Consider the following 19,268-nt stretch of genomic DNA (forward strand, 5'->3'; position numbering starts at 1 on the left):
AGATTCCAAGCTATCATAATAGGTCAGATTCTCTTAGAAATGCAAAAATATCAATGCTCTATTTTAACTTTCACAAAAATGCCTATATTTACTAAATCTCCCTAAGGCTGAAAGGGGCTAACCCAATTATGGAAGTCAGTTAATAGTCTAGTTAATTAGGTTATTCACTTCTAGAGAATTTGCCCAGAGGAATAAACTTAGATTCTTGTCGATCTGAAGAAACACTTTAAACCTTTTTAGTTATTATAATTCCTTCATAATTTCAACAGAGGATTGACTCACGTAATTCTCTCTGCTCATAGAAGTCTGCAGCTCCACCCAGGATAAGTAGCTGATTAGAACATTTAGATCTGTAAATATCTTTTCCTCTGAATTCTAAGGACTTTTAAACTTTAATGCAATGTTCAACTCATTCATATTCTTAAAAACATACAAATCTGACTGATTTTAAAAATGATAGATTGATCATAGTTGTCATGTCTTCAATCTGACTGCATGTCTCACTTATAAGGCCATTTCCTTGAGTCAAAAAATGTCTTTTAGGTGATATATTTAATGCTTACTAGATTGTGTATCGTTCAACAATATGATCAATGTGTCAACAATAACTAATAAGATCCAGTAGGAATATATTCTGATCTCTTGACCTTCTTCAAGAAGGTGTATTTAATTAATATTTATCTTTTTGTGTATCATGGACTCAGGACTTTAATAGATTTAATGTATTTCAGTTAACGGCAGTCATTATTCTGTTTTTGATGCTCATCTTGTCACAAGCAAACCTCTATAATTTGGTTCCTGTTCTCTTTTGATCTGATTTCACTAACCCTTGAATGAAACCTTGGCTTCTGATAAAGAAGTTCTACATTCTTTTATACCTTCATTCCCCAGACGTGGAATCAATTATCTTTCCAAAAATCCTGCTTCCTTTTCATGGAAAATTAATTTTAGAAATTATAATCTGGGCTTTAAATTAGGCTGGTCCCTTCTGAGATGCCATTACCCTTAGGCCATTTCACTGGACAGAGGGAGAAACCATTAATTTTATTAATAATTATATATATGTAAATCTATATCTGTTATATAATATGCTACATAATAATGTTAATTCAGGTATATATCAATTGTCAAATTCATTTAGAGGAAAGCTCTTCAAACAGACAAGTGTTCCACTTTGAACGTCTGGACACCATTTCCACTTCAATTAAAATTCAGAAAATTATTTGAATTGGTGTAGTTCAAGCTCTTTTTGGAGGAAATATATATTTCCTGATGTTTTTCTTTCAAATAAAAATAATTTCTCAATCCTCTGACTTTAGTATTCTAAAATCACTCAGAGGAACTGTCTCCATTTTGATACATGTTCAGTTACTCAAGTGTTAAAATTCAGAGAGTGGAAGAGTTAATTTCAATAAAGTATAGTGCTTTGGGGAAGTGATGCTGACTCTCCTCTATGTGGGCCAGGCAGAGTTTTCTGGAGTTCAGGGCTTTTACGTGAGTACCCTGTGTATTTTAAGTGTTTCTGGTGTTTCTAAGATGGACCCCACAAAGGACTCAGAAAACAGTAATCATACCTTGAGGTCTTATTCCTCTAAATGGGTGTTTGGCATTTCTTGAGGGCTTTTGTAGGTAGGTCTCCTGGTTATCTTTCTTTTGTAACTCTCACCTGCCCACAGATAATATGATTTCATCTATTCAGGGTTGAAGTTTTCCAGTTCTCTCTTATATGTTTCAGAATATTGTGGCTCTCAGAATCATGGATAGAAAACCATAATTTTGAGTCATCCCTGCCATGCCAGTTGCACATTTACAGACCTAGCTCTATAAAGGTTTAACATCGATGGAACCCAGTCAGGGCCTGATCTGACCGATCTTTGGACTGGGAATGTCCGCTAGAGTGATCTAGGCTAGGGACAAGAGGGAGACGTCCAATTTATAAGGAGAACTATGTAGAGATGTAAGAGCTGGGGAAAAGGTTATGCAGAGGCTAAACAAGCTCAGTTTGTGGTCCTTATGTGAATTCACAAGTCTTTCTGCACTAAAGCAGCTCAGAAATGAAGCCAAAGGCCAACCAGGTCAGCCTCAGGCAGTGAAGGGGAGATACGAGATGGGCCTGAAAGTAAGATACCAGTCACTCATACCTCTGGCATACTTAATCTTTGTTGTGGAAAATAAGACCACATATTCAGACTTAAAATAAGTATTGTTCACTGAGAAACACATGAAGAAATAAATGAAGGAAAGGAGAGGAATACACATCACATATTACTTTCTTAATGTATCAAAATTACAAAACTGGTTGTTTAAGTCCGTTTGAGAATTACCTTGTGGTTACCAGGAACAGACAGGGAAGGAACAGACAGGGAAGAAAAGATACTGTGATAGTAACCAAGGGAGAAGACGGCTGAACTTCGAGTCATAAGTTTGGAAATTTCAAAAAGTTCTTTGAGAGAGGCACTGAAAATGTAGATTTCAATGGGATCATAAAAGTTTTTCTAGTAAAATATTAAGGAACTATCATTTTGTTGAGACTGTATCGCTCACACTGCTGACTACTTAGGGATTGAGTTCCTGATACTTTGGCTTTGCCACGCAAATCCTATTTTTGAAGCACTGCAAAATTATTTGTCAAAGGCGTACCGCATGCCATGCATGCCGGGGCTCATGGCATGTGTTACTATGTAACACTCGTAGCAACTTCAAGTGTTATGAATTGGTAACTCTTCTTTATAGACAAGTAAACTAAGACTTTGGAAATAAACTACCAATAACTTTCCTAAAATGAGAACTTACCTAAAAGGTCTTCCAACCAACCATCTCTATAATTTCAATTATTAAAAAAGAAAATTTATACTTGATCGCCTGTGTTTACTTCTCTTTTGTGATATTTCCTTCATAAGAGCTAAGGTGGTTTCTATCCACCTGGAAGGACCCTTAGGTTCAAATTTTGTTTAATAATGAGAATGGCGACATCTGCTGGAACCATGGGTTTCAACATCGAAGAGCAACTGACTTCTGTTATTTGCCCAAGTTGTGCCTGCATTTCCCAGGAGAGGTTACAGATACACATACAAATAAATGGAGAACAACCAAGTCCATGCTTTATAATAAAGGTTTATTATGGACAAAGCCTGGCTTTTTAAGGCAAGAGTTTTAAAAAGCTGAAACCTTCTACAGTATCTTTGCAAAGAGACACACAATAATAAGCTTAAAAAGCCAGAGAAAAAGCATTTAGCAGTGGTTGCTATAGTTGCAAAAATAAACCTGTCCTCTGGGAAGAACTGAAAAGAATAGTTTGCTGCCCCTGAGGAAGTTGGTTTCAGGGCTCATTAAGAGGCCCAGGGTGACAAGAGATACCTAGCTTGGAAAACACAAACAGCTAGAGAAGTGTCCTCTGTAAGTGTGTTTATTACACAAGGCTGCAGCATCAGAAGTCGAGATTAGCCAAAACAGCAGGGGACCAATATATGTGTTATTTTAAATCCAACCTGCAATTTAATGTCAGCCTGGTGCAGTATGTTTTGAATGCCGCAAGATGACAATAGCAAGCGATTACCGTCATCACCTTGCTTAGGGAGAAATTTTATGTATCACGTATATTTAAACCACAAATAGGAATCCACAAATGCCAAGGATTTTTTATGTGTAGTGACTCAAATGTCACAATTTTCAGTCTATTTCAGATTTAAAGCAATGCTTCCTAAACTCTTCTCAAAATGAGTTTCTCCCATTTATTTCCATGCAGACTTTCATAAATGTTAACCTTTTCAGATATTTCTTCAGGCCAAAGATCACAACCATATTAAGTGCATTTTTTTTTTTTTTTTTTTTTTTTTTTTTTTTTTGTGGTAAACGGGCCTCTCATCGCTGTGGCCTCTCCCGTTGCGGAGCACAGGCTCCGGACGCGCAGGCTCAGCGGCCATGGCTCACGGGCCCAGCCGCTCCGCGGCACGTGGGATCTTCCCGGACCAGGGCACGAACCCGTGTCCCCTGCATCGGCAGGCGGACTCTCAACCACCGCACCACCAGGGAAGTCCTAAGTGCATTTCTTGAAAGAAACACTTGATCATTTTATGTACCATTCTCTAGTCATGTTCTATCTTATTTCCCACAACCTGGCAGGACAAAAAGGGAGTGGAAGGTATGAGTAGTTACATTGTCTTCTTCCTCCTCTACCTGCTGATATTGTCTAGAATTTAGAACAGAGCTTTTATGGATATTCTTTCTTTTGAATTTCTTTGGCATTTGGTTTTTTTACACTACACAATACTTTATGATGTCATGTGATCATCATTCTCATATCTCTTGAAACAACTCATTTTACTATTTCCTTCATGAGTGTTTATAAAGGACTTCTTAATTTAGACAATTATCTGAAGCCTTATATTTTTGATATATATTTTTTTATTATAACAACATATTTAAAAGGACATTTGCTTGGGTATATAATTTCTTTTTTAAAAAATATTTTCCATGTCTCTATTTGATTTTCTTTTTTTAATTTTATTTAATTCTGGCTGCATTTGGACTTCGTTGCTGCACGCGGGCTTTCTCTAGTTGCAGCGAGCGGGGCTCTTTGTTGCAGTGCGCAGGCTTCTCATTGTGGTGGCTTCTCTTGTTGCAGAGCACGGACTCTAGGTGAACGGGCTTCAGTAGTTGTGGCTCGCGGGCTCTAGAGCGCAGACTCAGTAGTTGTGGTGCACGGGCTTAGTTGCTCCGCAGCATGTGGGATCTTCCCAGACCAGGGCTGGAACCCGTGTCCCCTGCATTGGCAGACGGATTCTTAACCACTGCGCCACCAGGGAAGTCCTGGGTATATCATTTTATATCCAAAATTCTTTTCATTAAATATTAAAAAATCGTTCTACTTCTTGTTTTCTTGTGTCCGTTTTTTCTGTGTGTGTGATTCCTAATGTCTTTCTGATCCTTGTTCCTTTGCAGGTAATCTGCTCTAACACACTGTAAGCTTTATAAATTTATCTATGTCTTTGATGTACTTAAATTCTACTGTAGCATTTCCTGGTGTAGTGTTTTTGATGTTTGTTTTTTATATAACCTGTTTGGCATGAAGGCAGATCTGGTAAGGAAACTCAAGTGCACACACACCCATGACTTTCCTGGACACTTATTACCGGGCGCTCTCACCAAGCTGCAGGTTTACATATGTCCAGGACTCTCTAACAAGAAGTCCTTTTTTTGATAAGTCACATGTGAGATACAGTATAAACTCACCTATTAGGACGCCTAATGTTGCAACATCTGTGTTGCTCACAGTAGTTCTAACTGAACATTTTTATTTGCAAAGTATGTCTTTTGCATTTTCTTCTAGAGATTTTATTCCATCCTTTGAACCTTACGTTAGAGCGACATCATGTGGCGGGATGAGATTATGCAGGCAGCCTTGTTGGTAACATCACCTGTTTAATCTAGTGACTGGATACACTTTTTCTAACAGCTCTTTTTTTGCCAAATACCATACCTTTTTGTACATAAACAATATTTTATCACTGCATAATAGAGTTAAACTGGGCAAGAATTTTCCGAATTTTTTAGAAAAATTTTTTTTTGAAATAAGCATTTGGAGTAACAAAAGGCAGTCCTACGACAAACACCAATCAAAAGTGCAGGGCTTCCCTGGTGGCTCAGTGGTTGAGAGTCCGCCTGCCGATGCATGGCACGCGGGTTCGTGCCGCGGTCCGGGATAATCCCACATGCCGCGGTGCAGCTGGGCCCGTGAGCCATGGCCACTGAGCCTGCACGTCCAGAGCCTGTGCTCCGCAACGGGAGAGGCCATGGCAGTGAGAGGCCCGCGTACCGCAAAAAAAAAAAAAAAAAAAAAAAGTGCTGGGGGGGATGTCATTTTTGAGAAAGTCTCAAATTTAAAATTATTTAAAATTTGAATCCTAGTCCCATCTTATTCTGTGGGTTCCCACCTTTTTAAAGAAGTATGAATTTTTTTTGTTCATCAAAACAATGATGATAATCTTAAATATTCAGCCCCGGAATGACATCTGTAAAACACGAAGATCTCTCCCCAACTTGAGAGTAAATTCATGTTAACTGAGTGTGAGTCAACGTAAGACCTGTCTAACTTAAGTAGTGTTTTTCTAGTACTCTGATCAAAACCATTATTCATGTTGTTGCTCCAGGCACATCATTTGGCATTGTGTGCTAATGCTGTCGGTTAAGCACATCACACTTGGAACTTCTTCTTTATACCATAGTGCTAGTTATTATATTTGCACTATGTTTTCTTCATACATTTTTATCCTGATGATTTATATCATATCTATGTCTTAAACCAGGTATTGTCATTTCAGCATATATCAATATTAAGCCTATTAACGAAATATCTTCCCTTTTTTCATACTACATCTTTGAAATCCCGTGTGTAAACAGCATATCTCATTTCAGGTGCTTGATAGCCATGTGTGTCTGGTGGCTACCGTATTCAACAGCACAGCTCTAAGCATGAACTGCACAAGATTGGCCCTATCTTGAGAAAAGGGAGTCAACCTTTGTAACCTCCTCTATTTCAGTCGGTTATTGGCTATAAGTTACCCTCAGAGAGTTGGGTGGAGTGGCCCGGAAGGGGCAGTGGCTTCTGTTTGGCTGAGGGCATTTCTCTGGGGAAAGTGTCTTCTGTGAGTTTTGCCAGGTGGCGGGTGGGTGTACCTGCCATGAAGGGGACCTGGGTATTCAACTAAGTATTCACTGCACTGTTCATGTACACTTGTTCTCACATTACATTCTTTCAACGCAGGCTCTGATTCTCTAGGATTCCAGTTGGCTACATTTTCTGGGAAAACTGTAAGAGGAGGGCTGATGGGACCAAGGGTAGCCCCTGCTGCAGAGCTGGTTCCAACGCTGTGACTTATACCCAAGGGGTCGAACCAGCTCCAGCAAACATTCATGAGCTGAACCAAAGAGATGCACCTTTCCTGAGTAGACAGGATTGAGCCAGGGATTGAATTCTTCCTCACAAGAGAACCTGATGCCTCTGTCAGTAAACAGAACCACTTCCAGTGCAATCCTGGGGTAGCAGAGAAACGGGATCCAAAAGGAAGCAGGAATGAAGAGGTTTTGAATATGGTGAAGGGGGTAGGAATGATTGTGCTACAGGTAAGACTCAGGGATAGGATCGCCAATGTGGCAGATGTCTCAACTTTGCAACAGGCAGGTATGTTCCATATGTGGCCTCCCTGAAGAAAGAGAAAGGACCACTATCCAAAATTTGGTCCAGATGTCAAGAGTGTTGGCACCATAAACATGCAGAGAAAGTATAAATGTTTATTACTCACATAACAGGCTTTCCGGTGAGAGGTGCAGAATGGCTTGAGGGGGCAGGGAAAGGAGGCTGGGGCTTTTGTTGTGATTAGTGGGTGGGACCAGGGTGAGAATTACAGCAGGTGATAAGGCGGGGTGGGGCGCTGGGCATCCGTATCTGCTCTCCCAGATGTGGGGTGGGAGGAAAAGAGGGAGAGATGAGGCTTAATACCTGCCAGCAATCAAGCCAAAAAATGGAGTCAGGCTGTGTATTAGTTTTCCAGGTGTGCTTAACAATTGACCACAAAGTGAAGGCTTAAAGTGATACCACAGTATTGCCTCTAAGTTACAACGGCTGGAAATCCAATATCAAGATGTCTGCGAGGTTGGTTCCCTCTGGATGCTCTGGGGGAAGAATTTGTTTCATGCCTCTTTTTTTTTTTTTTTTTTAACGTGGGATCTTCCCAGACTGGGGCACGAACCCGTGTCCCCTGCATCGGCAGGCGGACTCCCAACCACTGCGCCACCAGGGAAGCCCTGTTTCATGCCTCTTCCCTAGTTTCTGGTGATGGCAGGCAGTCCTCGGCATCCTTGGCTTATAGATCACTCAGACCTCTGCCTTTCTCTTCCCGTGGCGTTCTCCCTGACTGTCTCTTCTCCTCTTCTTGTAAGGATGCCAGTCATGTTGGATTAAAGGCCCACCCTCCTCCAGCATAACTTCATCTTAACTAGCACCTTAAGGCCTTCCACAAAGACTCTGTTTCTGAAGTTCACATTCACGGATACCAGGGGTTAAGACTTCAGTGTACCTTTCTGGAGACACAATTCAAGTCACAAAAGACCATTATATTCCATATGTCACTCTGATAGAAGTGATTTATGCCTGGATACAAGATAAACACCATGGCAGAATTCACTTCTTGATGGCTAATTTATCCGTTCTGGAGGTTTAATTTAATTGCTCGTGGACCATACCGCAGATTGGTGGGTGTGGGTGTTCTGATAGAGATGGAAGCAGTCATGTTTTTCATCTACCCTCCTCCCCTCAATGCCAGTGAGTTTCTCCTATGTTCTTTGTTCTTCTACTATGTCCTACTAAGTATTGGGTAGCATGAATCAAATTTGCTTACCTAACTGCTTTTCGAGGCTGCAGATTGCTTTGCTTTCTAGATTTGCTGGGTATAGGGACAGTGTAGTGATAATCTTTAAAAGAGAGACTATGGGATAGGGAAATGTACGGTTGGTCTGTAAATGGATCTATCTTTATTTCTGGGGATGCCTAGATGTCTGGCTTTGACTCTAGGCCAAGATAAGGGTAATAGAATTTACAATGTGCCATGTAATTCTGACCCGGAGGGCCGCTTTGTTTACTGATGATTTTCAACTGGCATAATGGGTTAGACCGTCTGACCTGACTATGTGATCAGAGGTACATTAAAAATCTCTCTTGGAACTTCTGCCTTGAGCTCTCTGGAAGCCTAGATTCACTGCACACATCTTGGTGGCTCAATCCAGAGAGCACTTCAGTTTGCGAGTAAGAACCCTGGGGAGTCAGCACCTGGATGTCTCTCAAAGCCTCAGCGCTGCCTGCCCTCCATTCTCTGTCTCTTAATGGATCATATACTTTATACTTTGACTTTATATAAGAGCCAAGTAAGAGTAAGTTCTATGGACTCGTGTCCTTCCAGATATCTGAACTTCTCAAATCTTTGTTGAGGCTGATGGAAAACTTGGGATTGAATTAACACAACTTTTGAAGCCTGAAGGAACTTTAGTCATTTCAGGGAGTGATTCCCTAGCCTGCTGCTATGGAAAGAACCTCCAATTTATCCAGTTATTAAGAATCTTTTTTAGCTGAGACTGAGCAGAGAAAGAAATTGAGGAGGAATTAATTTCTTTGAACTTTAACTTAAAAGCGCAAGAAATTTTTTATTGGATTTTAATTCTTTCAGATTTTGAAGTCTTTGAAATTGAAAACTTTTAGTATTTACATTTAATTTCTTCCTGGGAATTTCATTAATGAGAAACTATATTCAACATATGGAACATTTCTATACTGTTTACATTTTATTATTGGAATATCTTTTTGCAACTTATGATTGGATTACCTTATTGGTGTCATTTAATCTCATTCAAGGTCTTCTGATATGCTTTGTTTAATTACTTAACTGGACACAAGTTAGATAGGAAATAGAACAGAGAGGTACTTTTCAGTCTCGGTGGCAAACTTGTCTTGGAGATAATATATTCTTCTGAATAATTTCAGATCTTATGAGACAAAATCAACACTAACAGCTCTTGGACTGTGGAGGTTTTACAACATGTCTGGAAATCTTTTGCTGTTCCTCTCATGAGAGTTGAGCGTTGATGATGTTCTCTCCTCTGGAATCTGGACCTTTTAGTGACTAGCTTGTAACCAATCAAGTGCAGCAGAAGTGAAGTGCCTAAACTCTGGGACCGGGTCAGGGAAAGCCATGCAGTTTCCATCTAGTTCTCCTGGGATACTTGTCTGGAAGCCTTGAGTTGCTATGTAAGAAGTCTACCGCGTTGAGGTGTCCAGGCTGAGAAGAAGCTCAGACACATGGAGTGGCCATGAGCAGCGCTCCTGCCGACAGCTCCAGCTGAGGTTCATCCAACAGCTTCAACCCACACATGTATGTGAAGATGCCTCCAGGTGATTCCCACCTATCCAGTTACCCCCAGCTCTTGAGTCACCCTGGTTAAGGCCCCAGAGCAGGTGAAGCAGAGACAAGACATCCACACTGTGTCATTATGTGAGCATTAAAATATTGTTACTGTATACCACTATGTTTTCAGCAAATGTAACCAGGGGAGGGGCTCAGAAGTCTATCCAAGGGAGCAGTAGTTGGTATTGTGGATTCAGTCCCATTAAGGCTGATTGACATTTGGTTTCCTTCCCCTAGAAGAATAGCCACGACCTGATGGAACGTGGTGTTGGCTCAGTGAGCTAAGAGAAAGAAGAACTGAGCCATGTTGGGGCTGACCTGTCCTTCCCCACTTTTGGAGTCAGGGGAAGAGCCTTTCCTTCAACACTCCTGGTCCCTCTACCTTCTCAGTCATTCCCTCAGGTGGGAGGGAGTGAGGTACCTGGTGGAAATTTGAGAAGAAGGAATGTGCTAGGCTTGGTTAAGCTCAGATCTGCTATCCTCTTTGGAAGCCAGCCTGACCAGAGGCAACCCACATTCTCTGCTGCTTTGACCATGTCCTGTGTTCAGGGGCCCAGCTCTTGTGAGGAAAGCATGTGACCTTCCAGCTTCTTCTGTGACTAGGACTAAGCCTGCAGGTCAGATAGCTTATTTCACCCCCTGCTACATGCTACCTCCTGCAACTTACTCTCATGAAGAATAAAGATGATGTTTCCAAAGGCCTTATTCGTAGCCTAATTTTTATTATGTTCAGAACTCAGATGGGGATGAAGGGTGCTATTTATTGGGCTTTCTTAAGATGCCGAGACAATTTCTCTGTATTTATCTCTTACACTCAGTCATATTATTTGCACTGTCATGTGAATTACCTGACACAGGACAGAGTAGACCTTTAATGTTTGTACTAACTTATAGCAAATTAAAAAAATATATACAGTGTACAACGTCTTGTCTTAATCCTTAGAAATGGACTCCAGATGTATGCTTGAACACCAGTCTCTCAATATATTACTACCAGATTAAGAGTTTCTTTCAAAAGAAACAAACTTTGCATAATTTCTGGGCCCTTAGACTTACCCTTACTTTCACTATTTCTGAATACAATTCATCACCTGAAGAGGTGATAAAACATTTGGAGATTACTAAAAAGACACTTTAAGTGTTTTTGGCTGGGAATCCTGTTCTATCAAAAAGAAATTTCAAAGGGCTGTTGGAAGATTTATTAACTTTTTCTCAGAAAGGAATCTTAAACAGTTTCTTACTCAATGTGATATGCTTCTTTTCTAATCCAAACCATACTGAGATTGCGCAAAAGAATAACAAGGTCCCTGATCACAGCATTTCTGAGGAGCAGTGATGGTCTGGCTTCAGAACTAGCAGTAGCCCAACGTCTTCTTTGGTCTTAAGATAAATGCAGTCATGAAACTTTTACATCTATAGGCAAAAATTTACTTCTGAAATTCTCCTTCAGAGTGTTTGGTTTTATGCTCTAGCCCTTAAATTACCTGCTAGTTTTTTTTCTCTTTAGCCCCACAGAATCTATACCATTACAAGGTTTTCATCTTTTATTTAAGAAAGCAATTACTATTATATTTGGTTCTGCCTTAAAGGTAAACCTTAAATAATTTATATAATTTTAACAGCTTTCCTAAGGAATAATTGATATACAAAGAACTGAACATACTTATGTGTACAATTTGATTAATTTGGACATATGAAGACACCCATACCATTACCACCATCAACGTAACAGGCATTTCCCACAACTTTCTGAGTTTCTTATGTCTCCACCTCCCTTTTGTTTTTTGGTGGTAAGAACATTTAACATGAGTTCTACTCTCTTAACAAATTTTGAAGTGCACAATACTGTATTGTCAATGATAGGTACTATGTTGTCCAGCCGATCTCTAGAACTTACTCACTGAGCATAACTGAAGATTTATATCCATTGAACAACAACTCCCATTTCTCCTACACCCCGTTCCATCACCTAGAACCACTATTCGATTCTTGCTTCTGTGAGTTTGACTATTTTAGATACCTCATATAGGTAGAAATATGGAGTATCTGTCTTTCTATAACTGGCTTATTTTACTTAGCATAATGTCCTTCAGGTTCATCCATGTGATTTTGAACATTTTACTTAAATTTTGTGTACTACATTCTAAAAAGTTCTTCTTGAACTGTATTATCTTTCATAAGGAAGGCTAGATTTCCCCCCAATCACAGTCAGTTCTGCATTGTGACATTATTGTTACCTGTCAAGAGCCAGCAGGTAATTTGACAAGAGTTTAAAGGGAATATTTGCAAAGGTTTTGGTAAGGCATAATGAACCTAACAAGAGCTAACACATGATCCTGGAACTAGACACAGTGGAGTGACTTTACCATTCGTACTTCAGATGTGGGGGGCAGGCTGGGGGGGGAAGAAGGGGTACACAGAACCCAAAATAATAGGTGAATGGAGAGGAGTTCGTGAAAGGAGCTGTGGTCTTTGGTGGAAGGTCACATAGCTGACACGTGCTGACTCCACCAGGAGAAAACTGGGGAAGTCAACACCCTCCTGCTTCACATCCTTGACTCATGCTTCTCGCTGACCAAACCCAACAGGAGGCCAGAGAGCAGTGAGGTTGATGTCAGCCTCCTGGGCACAGAGCAGGTAGAGCAGAGAGTGCTTGTGGGAGCGGAGAAGGGAGAGGGAAAATACCCAGTACAGTTACCAAATGCCCTGATAGATAAATTCATTTTTCAACACTCCAGGTTTTTACTTTATTCAGCCTTTTATTCAGCAAACATATATCGAGCGCCTAATACTCCATAAGATCGGGGGTGGGGCTGTAAGTCAGGAGAACAACTATATCATATGCTTTCAGGAATTCTGTAGTTTAGTGAGAGAGCTAGAAAAATTAAAATAGAAAGTTATAATACAAGGAAATAAACATTTCTGAAGAAGTGGGTATGAGGTGCCCAAGAGTACTTTGTAGGAGTAGAGGGAGCGTCAAGAAAGGCCTTCTGAAGGATGTACCTGTGATGGGTCTGGGAGGTAAAAGGGGGAATTATCCATGTGAAGAATGTGGAGAATGATATTCCAGGTGATTGAGAAACATATACAGATGCTCAGAAACCTTAAGTAGCATGGAGCTTCCCAGGAACACTGCAGCAGAGACAATGTTCTTCTACTTACTCACTAATGGAATTCCTTTTTGTTTTGAGTTGGTGGGGGGGACTAAAACTGGGGTCTTTGATGTAAGTCAAGAGAATTAAAAAGAACTTGCCTCCGAAAAATTGAGATAAGTCATGTATTCAGCAGTAACAAGAAAAAACAGATTTAACCATGCAGGAACTCTAGGTGTTGGAACTGTCAAATACAGAACGTGAGAAAAATGAGTGTAAAATATTTAAAGTAATAAAGGATACAGTTAAAATGTAGTTACACAGTAAGGAATTTGAACACATAAGTTTGAAAAAGAACACAAATGGAACTTTTAGAAATGAAAATTAAATCACTATTGAGATAAAAACTCAACGAACAGGTTGAAAAAAGAATTAGTGAACTCAGAGCTCAGAACCATGTATACATAATCCAAAGTGCAGCAAAGAGAATAAAAAGAGACACCTGAAGAGAGGGGAGGTGATATGGATCATAGAATGTGAGTAACTGGAGTTCTAGAAGAGGAGAAGCGAAAAGAAAGAATTATTGAAAGAAACGATAATAACAATATTTACAGAAGAATTAACAAACATTAATCTACCATCCAAGGATCACAATATAATTTTTTATTTTGAGAAAATACACATATCATTAAATTCACCATTTTAACCATTTTAAAGAATATAATTCAGTAGCATTGAGTACACTCACGATGTTGTATTAAAGTATTAAAAGTTCATGGTAATGTTCTTAAAAGCTCATTCTTATCATTAGATATGATTTACAAAGAATAGTGTAATAATAATAGTTGTTTACAGTCATTTAAAATTTTTAACAAAAACACGCAAAATTAATGTTAAATATATTAAAGTTGATTCTTCCAAAGAACACATTTTAGTAAGAGAAATTAAAATCATTTATGATAAAATATGTACAAGCAATTTTAAAATGTTTTTAATCTCTAGTATATTGAATGAAGAATTAAATTTGAGGTTTCAAGTTATCATTATTGTACTTGTCTATACTTAAAGAATACACCAAAATAAAAATGGTGGTACTTAAATAAGCACTTATTTTTGGAGACTGACCTTTTTTCTGAATCTTTTTGTGGTTTACAGTCATCAATATGCAATTTAAACTCTCAGGCTAATTTATTACAACTGGCAATCACATTGATAGCACTACAAATCTAAATATATCTTAATGGGAGTCTACAAGGATTTATAATCCAAGTAGAAAGACTTTAAGGAGTGAAGTTATTGATCTTGCATTACATGATAGGCAATGGATCCAATTTCCTGCTTCTAAAGACTATTCTTAAACCAGCAATGATGGGTTTTATTATCACAGGGACAGTAGTTGCTCCGCGGTGACAGCTTTTTCCAGGGTTTAATCACATATTCACTTAGACAATTCTCTTTTGATCTCATCAAATTCATGCTGTCCTTTTCAGATAGGAAAAGCAGCTAGTGAATATTACCCCAGATAACCTTTCTATGCCTAAACATATAGAGTCACATTATTCTTTGTCTCTTACCCAGAGTCAAGAAGCTGAGTGCCTCCTTGGCCTTATATCCTCTTATTTTGTGTTACTGATGACTTTCCTTTGGAATATTGCACATTTTTATAAATTATTTAGCATGTGATTACTAAACGGGAAGTGAAAGAACTTAGGTAACAAAAATCAAAAGCATGAAAGTTCAGAGGGGTCATTCAGTGTTTTTGTTAAATACAAGGTAAATATATACAAACAATCTATTTTTCCTGCCTCAAAATTTCATGTAGTCTCTACTTCTAGATTCAATAAATAGAATTAGATATATTAACATTTTTGATTAATTTAATTAATGTTTATTGTATTAATATCTAATGAACATATGAGATCGAGTCTCATCCCCCTCAAGTAGTTTTCAAGCTAAGGAGAAAACATGCATAAAGAATTCAGTATGACACCATAGCATGCAGTAGAAGATATTGCAGAGGCATAATTTTAACTGAGATAAAGAGAAATAAGGTAACATGTAAAGATGGACTTTATAGATAAGTATGGTTTTTATAAGCACAGAAGAGGATGAAAACCATCACAAGGTAAGGAGAGAATAACCAAAGACAAAGGGTGTACAAGGTTTGATGTGTATTAATCCTGAAGTGGAGGATAACATATGTGAGACAAACTCTAAGTTAGAAATGAAGATGAGTCAAGGGTATGTTCACTGAGAAAAGAATGTATTTGGGAAATTAGGTAATTAGGTGTCCACAGAGTGTAAGAAATAGGAAGAGTACGGTGGGAGCTGTTACTTTAATCAACTTTATGTTAAATACCAAGGAACTTAGACTTGATTTGATAAGTAACAGGGAATCATTGCAGGTTTTTAAGTATGAGAACAACCTGGTAAGTCTTACAACTAGTTAACTAGTATGGAGTGGTATGTAAATGAATTTGTCAGGAGTGATACCAGAGTGAATTGAATACTCGTATGGGGAACAAAATGAAATTGGACTCCTACTTCACCTCTTTTAGAAATTCTGGGTAGATTACACACATGCATATAAAAAGCCAAACTAAAACACTTTTAGATCTAGATAGATAACATATCAATATGGCAGGGTAGGATTTCTTAAACAAGACATGAAAATCTCCAACAAGAAAGAGAATATTTATAAATGTATTAGTATTAAAAACATACCAAATTTTCAATAATTAAAAATTATCAGTCAGCTTAGGCTGCCATAACAAAATAGTACAGACTGGATGACTTAAGCAACAAGAATTTATTTTTTCACAGTTCTGGAGGCTGGAAAGTCCAAAATGAAGGTGGCTGGCTGGTTCAATTCCCCAGTGAGTGCCCTCTTTCTGGCTTACAGGTGGCCCTTTTCTTGGCTGGCTACATCCTCACTATGGTGGAGAGAGAAAGGAAGCAAGTTCCTTGGTATCTCTCCTTATAAGGTCACTAATCCCATTGTAAGGGCCCCCTGTCTTCATGACCTCATCAGAATCTAATTACCTCCCAAAGACTCCATCTCCAGATACCATCATACTGGTGGTTAGGGCTTCAACACATGAATTTTGAAAGGGACACAACTGGCTCATAGCACACCCTATTTTCCATTTTCCACTTCTCACTCTCTCTATTCCTACTCTTGCTGCTGGAATCATGCCCAGATAAACTAACTGCTTTCAAACTTTTGTCTCAAGTTCTGTTTTTGACAGGAATCCGGACTAAGGAGTTGACACTGGAATTGTGGAACTCACTGGCCAACTGGCAAGAAGATTGTGGCTAGTGGTAAGTGAAGGCTGTGAGTCAAAAAGAGGCAAGTTCTGTTCAAGGAACCGACAGTAATTGTCCTGGCTGGACTGCACAGAGCACGGCTGAGCTCAAGAACCAAGGCTGGGCCAATTATGTCCTTGTATGTATGTATGTATGTATGTCCTTGTAGGACATGTTTCAGTTTGGTCTTTCTCCTAAAGCAAACAGGAAAGCATAGAAGGACCTTAAGCTGTGGAGCAACATGGTCATATTTGCATTGAACGTATTAGCATGAGGAACAGACTAGAAAGGGGTGGGTGGTGACAAGAGAGGACCCTGGGAGGTGGGTTTAGAGGCTATTGCATTAGTCCAGGGGAGAAAGGGTGGTAGCTTGGACCAGGAGGTCGGCGGGAAGCAGAGGCCATAGGGACCTTGCCTGGAATTTGAAAAAGAACAGACGTTTCTGCATTTAATGGAAGATTTGACCAGTTGACTGTAGTGGCTCCTCTGAATACCCTTTGAGAATGTCTGATTATTTCACTAAAAGGCAAGAAACCGCTTAATAAAAATCCTGATTTCCTCAGTCTTCTTTTGCTTTTATTTATTTTTTTATTTTTTATTTTTTATTTTTTTGGCGGTACGCGGGCCTCTCCCGTTGCAGAGCACAGGCTCCGGACCCGCAGGCTCAGCGGCCATGGCTCATGGGCCCAGCCGCTCCGTGGCATGTGGGATCCTCCCAGACCGGGGCATGAACGCGTGTCCCCTGCATCGGCAGGTGGACTCTCAACCACTGCGCCACCAGGGAAGCCCTTCTTTTGCTTTTAAATCGCTACTAGTTGATACAACACAAGGAAAACAACATCCATATTTCTCCATTCCAAACAGTATCGTTCAGCCGGCTTAACCAGCACCCCAGCATCTCCATAGCATACAACAGTAAGTGTTTATTGCTTGAGCATCTGTGGGTCAGCTGTGGGTCAGCTGATCTGGGAGAGGCACCGCTGTGGTTTCTGCTTCAAGGTGTGCATCTGGCTGGGCTTGGAACCTGCTGGGGGTGGGCTCAGGTGTGAGCCATGAATAATCAGCATCCTGAGGCCGGGGCTGCAGTCGCAGCAGCCACAGACGCACAAGGAGTGACTCATGCTTCCAAGGCTTGCAAGCGGCAGAGTGCTTCTTCTTCCATTTTCCACTGGACAAAGCAAGTCACAAGGCGAAGACCACTATCGGTGAGTTGGGGACATGTCCTCTGCCTCTAAGAGGCTGAGGCAGGACTGTGGATGCAGATTACCATTGTGGGGAGGATTGGGGCTGATACTCAGCCCATCACAGAAAAGAACACCAGGGCCTCCTCTGCCCCACAAAACCTGAAAGAATTTTGACAGTTCCTTTCACCTCAATTCTTTCCTAACTAGCCCAAAGTGGTTCTTTTCTGTGTACATTTTTCTTAAAGGGATGGTTGATAAATTCTTTCACAGAGAAGTCTATGTAATTTTGTAAGGTGTTTCTCAAATTCGAAGTTGCAACGACATTTGTAAAGACAAATATATTTATTCATAAGAGCCAGGCTTTGTAGAAGTCAGAAAGGATTTTCTGTGATTTTCAAAAGCTAAGTTTTAAAAACTGAAAGCTAAGTCCAGAGTACCGAGCATAGGCTTTTACACACAATACGAGTTGCTCTACCTTGAAAGAAAGAACAGTTGTCAGTAGGTTAGAAGAGACGGTTCCGAGGGTACCTAGACCGGTCTCAGTGCTTGTAGGTTAAGAAGGCCTCTGAGCGAGACGGTGTCTGATTTGGGGGACTCATAGATGAGGGGTTTTGTGCCTGGCCTTCCAGACTGCAAGGAGAAAAATATAAAATCTGTTTAAATTATCAGCAGCTGAGGGACGGTGTTGAGGCAAATGGACCTGGAGATGGCCTTGTAGAATGTGGCATAGCCCGGGGTGGTGTGGCTGAAGTAGCCAGGGAGTTCCCGAGCCCCATAAAGGGGAGAAGAAATCCTTAGAAGAGACCTTGCCTCCAAATGAGAAAATGTAGAATTTATGACAAGTCAAGACGTATCATTTGGAAATAAGAATTCCCAAGATGCTTAGTTCTTAAACGTCTGGTCAGAGTCTCTTAAGGTAAATAAGTCCCTCCTGTTCTGTAATACTTTAGGATTATTGTTTCACCATGCAGTTGTTTTGATTTTTATTGTTTCAGTTATACGCATTTCCAAGGTTAGAGATTAATGTAACAAAGTACATAGTCCAGTGTAACGAGGAGCAGAATCAAATTCTTCTCCCATGATATCAGCCAAAGATCCAAGAGTTCGCAACCCCAAATCTGAACACGCTGGCTCGGCTATCAAAGTAACAGCCATGTACACAATCTAGTACCATTCAACAGAATGAAGATTTGTTCACTCAGATGGATTTATTTTACTAAAATCTTTTTTCTGTTGTTGCCAGCACAAGGTGAAATGGAATGTTGGAAGTAAGCCTGAAAAGCTGGTCAGCATAAGTAGCCGAACAAGATAATTAGCACAAAGCCACACTCAGCACCATATTCTTAGAACCTGTAGAGTACAAATTATCTGCAGCTGTGAATAACTTCTAATAGTTAAGCATTGGGTAAACATTTTGCTTTTGACCCGAACTGTATAGCTTGGCTCTCTCCACAAGCATTATGGCCAACTTTCCATTTTGTTTTGTACTTTCTGGACTAGGGCAAAATCTGGACTGCTAAGAAACTGGATAATTTTGTTCTTAATTTTGTAAACTAAAGCTGAACTATTTAACAAGTCATTTATTATTCATTGAGATATACTGTCTCTTGATAAATGATTGAAATAATCCAAACATTAATTTTATGTTTATTTAGAAATTGAGATTTGGAAATAATTTGTCTAGTCCAAGGAAAGAAGGAATGTTAACACTGGAGCCAGATTTGTCTTGATCA

The 19,268-nt window shown here is 39.7% G+C and overlaps 1 protein-coding gene across 2 annotated transcripts in view; it reads left to right on the plus strand.

The window, feature by feature from the left end:
- Window positions 1-17,422, plus strand: part of LOC115859328 (uncharacterized) — a 32,564-nt gene extending 15,142 nt beyond the window's left edge. The window contains exons 3-5 of one of the 2 annotated variants that reach the window (XM_070046968.1): window positions 16,279-16,366; window positions 17,216-17,266; window positions 17,351-17,422. The gene's annotated coding sequence lies outside the window, so the exon portion shown is untranslated. Of the gene's footprint in view, window positions 1-16,278; window positions 16,367-16,991; window positions 17,068-17,215; window positions 17,267-17,350 lie in introns of those variants that run through there. The other variant, XM_070046967.1, reaches the window with a different exon arrangement.
- Window positions 17,423-19,268: the final 1,846 nt, after the last annotated feature.

Source organism: Globicephala melas, chromosome 13 (assembly GCF_963455315.2).
Source record: "Globicephala melas chromosome 13, mGloMel1.2, whole genome shotgun sequence".
NCBI classification, from domain to species: domain Eukaryota; kingdom Metazoa; phylum Chordata; class Mammalia; order Artiodactyla; family Delphinidae; genus Globicephala; species Globicephala melas.